This window comes from Aplysia californica, unplaced genomic scaffold (genome assembly GCF_000002075.1).
Source record: "Aplysia californica isolate F4 #8 unplaced genomic scaffold, AplCal3.0 scaffold00902, whole genome shotgun sequence".
Lineage (NCBI taxonomy): Eukaryota > Metazoa > Mollusca > Gastropoda > Aplysiida > Aplysiidae > Aplysia > Aplysia californica.
The window spans coordinates 127,446-133,755 of record NW_004798172.1 but is presented as its reverse complement, the minus strand read 5'-3'; the positions used below and the strand labels follow the sequence as shown (position 1 = coordinate 133,755).

The following is a 6,310-nucleotide window of genomic DNA, read 5'->3' as shown; positions in this document are numbered from 1 at the left end:
CACACACACACACACACACACACACACATTCCCCCAATTTATCAATATAACAGCTAAAAATAAGTGATTCACAACAATTATAACGTTTTCTGTTGGCTTTATTCAGAGCTGAAACAAGCGGAAATACTCTTGGCTAGTCAGCGGAGTTACTTGCTTGTTTCCCTTCTGAAATGAAAGCCTGTCTCCTGCAAAATAGAAAACAACATAGAAACATGAGGAATTTTGTTATTGCCAATCTGTTCCAGTTGTCTGTCTGTCTGTCTGTCTGTCTGTCTGTCTGTCTGTCTCGTTCATTTTCTTTCCTAATCCTTACTATTGTCATTTATCCCCTACTTCTTTTGTATGTTTGTCACACTCTTGTGACCCACTATTTCCGGGGTGCCTTGATAGTCGAAGCAGACTTTGTGCTGTTGAAGCTAGACAGGTGAGCAAAGTAAGTCTGATTCTTTGAAAGGACTTCTCTGTTGACATCCACCCCTTGACGCTCATATAACCTAATGCAGTTGCGAGCGCTGTAAAACCTCTACTAAAACAAAGTACCCACCTAGTAGGAGAGGTATCCCCCGTAGCCGCGGCCAAATCCTCCATAAAGACCTCCGACTCCGACACCTCCGTAACCTCCCAGACCGTAACCTCCAAATCCTTTCAGTCCACCAAAGAATCCACCTCCGTATCCACCGAGTCCACCGAGTCCACCGTACTTTCCACCGAAAAATCCACCATGTCCACCGAAGTAGCCGGGGGCGAAGCCTCCAACGAGACCGTAAGAAGCGCCACCTGGGTAATAGCCAAAGCCTTGGACAGAGACCAGGCCGAGAACAAGGAGGGCGGCTACCAGTTTCAGCATTGTCTGGAACAAACGTATAATATTATAAACATACACATGGGGAGAGACGAGTCAACCAGATGATTAAGACAACAAGTGGACTAGTGGTCTACAATGGAATAAAGTACATGCAGTATTCATGGACACAAATATTGTAACAAATGTAGTCGCTTTTAGGGACAAGTGGTCGAACCCAGATTTCGGGGACGGGGGGCTTCAGAAATCTTGACCAACTCCAAAAGTGGGCATTGCACTACCTATAGGATATGTTTGGTTTCATTGGTGTGTATATTTGTTTGGTTATAGAGAAAACTCTCCTTGTCTTTAAAAGAAACTGAACAAGGGGCAAAAACTTTACCTTCGATTTTCTCAAAACAGCGTTTTTCGGGATAGCCCCCTTGTGCTTAAAGGTGGCCATATTATAAATCACGAAGGTTAATAAGGACTGTCTGTGAGAATGTCACACTAAGAATAATAATAGACAACGTCCATATATTGCACATTTCCATAATTTACAATGTTCAACGCGCTTTACAATACCTAATTATTGGTGATCTAGTGGTCTACAAAGGTTTAAAGTACATCAAGTGTTCATGCCACAGGACACAAATATTGCAACAAATGTGGTCGCTTTTAGGGACAAGCGGGCTAACCCAGATTTCGGAGGGTTTCCAGAAATCTTGACCAACACCAAAAGTGGGCATTGCACTACCTATAGGATATGTTAAGTTTTATTGGTGTGTATATTTGTTTGGTTATAGAGAAAACCCCCCTTGTCTTTGAAAGAAACTAAACAAGGGGCAAAAACTTTACCTTTCATTTTCTCAAAACAGCGTTTTTCATGATAGCCCCCTTGTGCTTAAAAGTGACCATATATAATAATATTAATGTTTAAGTACGTGTACACGATCCTCAAACATTTGCATTCAGTCGAGAAAAGAATTCAATGTACGAGTATTCCTGAGTTGGACGGGGAGTGTCCCACAGCCTGTTTCTCCTTGAAAAGAATAATAAATTCTGGTCGTTCAAGACCGACTGCTGGCGGCTTATAAGGATAACCGGGGCTCATCAGTTACTTTACGTTGGGTGATCAAGTTAGAAATATCAGATACAGAACAAAACACCGTATTTCTAAATCTTTATTCGCTGTGGCGAAAAGCACATTCATTGAATTTTTAACAACCTGCCAATCCTATTCTTTGTCTGTTAAATAGTAATTTTAAGACCATCTGCTGGTGAAAATTCTTAAATCCACATCCCTTGACTATATATATATATATATATGAACGATCATAAATTTATATTAGCCAAACATCAAAGAATAACTTCAAGTAATTATTTATTATTATAAGCACAGGGTAATCAAGCGAACATCCGACATATTGGATAATTTCATCGAATTTCAAAAGCTATCGTCTTCTTAGTTTTTGTCCGTTGGCTTTCATTTTTAGCAAGTACAAACTACAACATCTATGTAATAAACAATTAACGCCAGATTTGTAATATTACGATTTTGAAAATAATTATGGACTCTGGAGATATGTACATGGATAAATAGTTTTAAAATATAAAAAATCGCAACAAAAGCATTGATTGTGATTTTATTATTTTATTATTTCCAAAAAGGGCTCTATTGCAGTACAGGTCACCTATGGATGATGTAATTTAAAGTGGGAAAAATGAATATTTGAAAATATTAAAAAAACAAGGCCCAAATCTGCAACATAGTTTTTAAAACACATTTTTAAATGACTTCTAAACATAATTGATTGAAGCGGGCGCTCGAAACTTTGAAGGAAATGGGTGTAGGTTTAAAAAATGGAGGGGAGAAAGTATGGTAAAACTGGGTAAAAATCTCACCCGCAGATGGCGTGACATAAAACCCAAGCAGTTCAACAAATGTATATTACGCAGAATAGAGAGTCCTTTACCCAATCCCTTACAAATGAGCTCACTCGTTTTGCTAGGATTCTAAGAAAGATTGTCACCGGTATAGCTATCGACCTTGTAATTTTGACGCAGGGCAAACTTTGTGTGCCTAGTTCGGCCTTTGGATAATGACCAAAATTGTTTTAACCCACCAAAAGTGGTAACAACAACAACAACAACAACAACAGCAACAACAACAAAACCCCAAGCTATTCAATGATAACAATAGCATGTTACACAGAATGGAGAGTTCGTTATCGATTTATGACGAATTAGCTTACTCGTTTTGCTGCTAAGATTCTAAAAAAAAAAAGAAAAGATTGCCATAATGCCGGTACAGCTGCTATCGACTTCGTCATTTTGACTTAGGGCAAACTTACGGAGGACTTGAAGCAGCAGACAGGAGGTTGGTGCTGGAGACTGAGGGATGGATGGACACTTGTGATCCCACCTAAGTTCCCCTCTGTATTTATACACATTTGCTTCCCATCCCTGACAGCCGTTAAGTGGGTGCGCCCTTTTTTTCGAAAGCTTCAGCGTCATTAAAAAAAATAATAACGGCCTGACTATGATTGATTAACGACATGCTGAAATGTGTCGTTTTTTTGGCTGCCTTCACCTAATTAAACATAGAATATTTTAAAAATTGTTTTAAGCTTTCAGGGTGAGATTAGAAAGATGATTAGTCTTGCATGTATATTTTAATATTTTTCTTCGGACAATTTTGGTTTGAAACTGCTTTGCACAGGTAGCATCTAATTGGGTTACCTGTGATATATCGTGTTCTTACAGGTCTAGGATAGGGAGGCTCTCGTAGCCTAGAGGTTAAAGTGTTGGCCTCTCATTCAAAGGTCACTAGTTCGAATCCGGGTAGCGACCGAAACATTTTCTTCTCTAAAATTGTCTTATTTCCTGCTCTCTATAAATGTTCTGTCGTCTGCTTTCGTCTCCCCTTTCTACCCCCATCCCCTCACCCCTTATGCTCCTTCCTCTGGGCTCCTGACTCTTTCTGCAGCCTTTCTACTACTATTCCTTAGCTCCTTCTTATTGCTCTCTTTTATCCACACCCCTGGTGTTCTGATGGGAACGATCTACACTAAGCCTTCTCGGACAAGGCCGAAAAATCTCTGAGGGCCCATGTGCAAGTTGCGCACGTTAAGATCCCTTGGTGGTCCAAAATCGATAAAAGTATGCTTCGGTCGCCACCCGGGCAAAATTCAAAATTTCCTACCACCTGAAAAAGTTTATTGTGTCCCGCATGCTCATATGATCGTATGCAGTTGCGATCGCCGTGAAACACTTACAAAAAAAGCAGACAGAACATGGTTAGAGAGCAGGAAAGGAGGTGAAAGGAGGTAATTTTAGAGAAGAAAAGTTTTCCGTCGCTTCCCGGATTCGAACCCGGGACCTTTGAATGAGAGGCCAACACCTTAACCTCTAGGCCACGAGAGACCCCGCCCCCTTGATTCTACCTGTCCTAAGCATTTTCGAACCCAACTTGCCCGAACAGCCTTAGAATATACCTGCTAGGCTGATTATCTTCCTAATCTAAGCCTGGAAGCCTAAAAGGGGTTTTGTTGTTCAACGTGAAGATATCCAATTTTTCGAGTATCAATCATCGTCATGACGGTATTTGTTTGGGGTTTTTTTCTGTCAAGCTAAAGCCTTTGAAAAAAGGGGTGTAACCACTGAATGGCTCTGAAGGGTTGGAGGTGGGGAGTTGGGGGGGGGGGGGGGGGGGAGGAGTATTTTGTATAAATACAGAAGAGGGTTTAGGTGGGATCACAAGTGTCCATCCATCCCTCAGACTCCACCACCAGCCTCCTGTCTGCTGCTTCAAGCCCTCCGTGAGTTTTAGTTTTAGTAGAGGTTTTACTGCGCTCGCAACTGCTTAAAGTCATAAGAGCGCCAGAAGATTAGAAGTGTTTTAAGAGAGTAACAAACATAAGAAAGAAAAAGGGGAGATAAGTACGATAGATGTTTGATAGGAAAGAAGAAGCAAACCACACCAGAGTACCTGCTAACCACCCACCCACGTAAGTTTGCCCTGTGTCAAAATTACAAAGTCGATAGCTATACCGGCATTATGGCAATCTTTTTGTTAAGACTCTTAGCTGCAAAACAAGTAAGCTAATTTGTAATAAATCGATAACGGACTCTCCATTCTGCGTACCATGCTATTGTTATATTTGAATAGCTTGGGGTTTTGTGGTTGTTGTTGTTATTGTTGTTGTTGTGTGGTAGCCCATCCGTTCGAAATATTTGGAGCCCCGAAGAGCGTACTCTTCGCCAGGGCCACCGCCTCCCTTGAAAAAATTTAGCAGCGCCCAATAAGGGACGTTGTTGCTGTTGTTGTTGTTGTTGTTGTTGTTGTTGTTGTTGTTGTTGTTTTTATCACTTTAGATGGGTTAAAACAACTTTGGTTATAATCCAAAGACCGAACTAGGTGTGCCATTAAAAGTAGTGAACAGGCTTTCAGAAACGGCACACAAAGCTTTGGAAAAACAGTGTTTCGTTCTATATCCAATGGTTTTAATTCGATCTTCCAAAAAATCATACAATGAGTACTTATAATCCTTATAAGCCCCGAGCAGTTGGCCTTAACCTTATCCGTACGACATGGAGTCATTTTGTACCCCAGGGGTTGCATTCTTCACCTTTTAGAATACTTCTAGTACGAAGGTCTCTTTGAAACTTTCAGTATTTCTCAAAAAAACATTTTGGCAGACTGCTATGCAAAGGGTACGGATCGGATTAACGAGTAAATTTCCTCTTTGGAAAGTGGTGGCACAGAGCTCCACACGTCGTATGGATATGATAGTAAAACACGACGTAAGGATAGGGATAAACTACCAGATATCTGTTTAAAGAAAGGAGAGGCACGCTGAGGAAAAACTGATCTAATTGGGGTTTATAATGCATTCTTTTCCAGATTAAATTAACCCTGTCCGTACGTCGTGTTTTACTATCGTATCTATACGACGTGGGGATCTCTGTGCCACCACTTTTCACAGAGGAAATTTATTCCGATCCGTACGCTTTGTATAGCAGTCTGTCAAAGTGCTTTTTTGAGAAATACTGAAAGTTTCAAAGAGATCTTCGCTCTAGAAGTATTCTAGAAGTATGTGGAGAGTACAACCCCGGAGGTACAAAATGAACCCAGGGCGTACGGTTAAATCCAAATGTTTGGGGACTTAATCACTGTGATGTAAGTGTGGTTTATCTCCGCCATCGTAATTATTGTCTCTTTCATTTGTTGGACTTCTCTCTCCCTATGTGTACATACATTTGTTCCAGACAATGCTGAAACTATTCTATCTATCTATCTATCTATCTATCTATCTATCTATCTATCTATCTATCTATCTGTTACAGTTACATTAATCTCTAGAACGTTTCTCAATCTATCTCCAGACAATGCTGAAACTGGTAGCCGCCCTCCTTGTTCTCGGCCTGGTCTCTGTCCAAGGCTTTGGCTATTACCCAGGTGGCGCTTCTTACGGTCTCGTTGGAGGCTTCGCCCCCGGCTACTTCGGTGGACATGGTGGATTTTTC

The 6,310-nt window shown here is 40.9% G+C and overlaps 1 long non-coding RNA gene across 1 annotated transcript; it reads right to left on the bottom strand.

Annotated features, from left to right (window-relative positions):
• Positions 1 to 80: 80 nt before the first annotated feature.
• Positions 81 to 827, bottom strand: LOC101848475. The gene is made up of 2 exons (XR_004859266.1): positions 545 to 827; positions 81 to 185 (listed from the first exon to the last, which is right to left on the bottom strand). It is a non-coding gene; the product is annotated as an uncharacterized LOC101848475 (long non-coding RNA).
• Between the last annotated feature and the right edge of the window lie 5,483 nt (positions 828 to 6,310).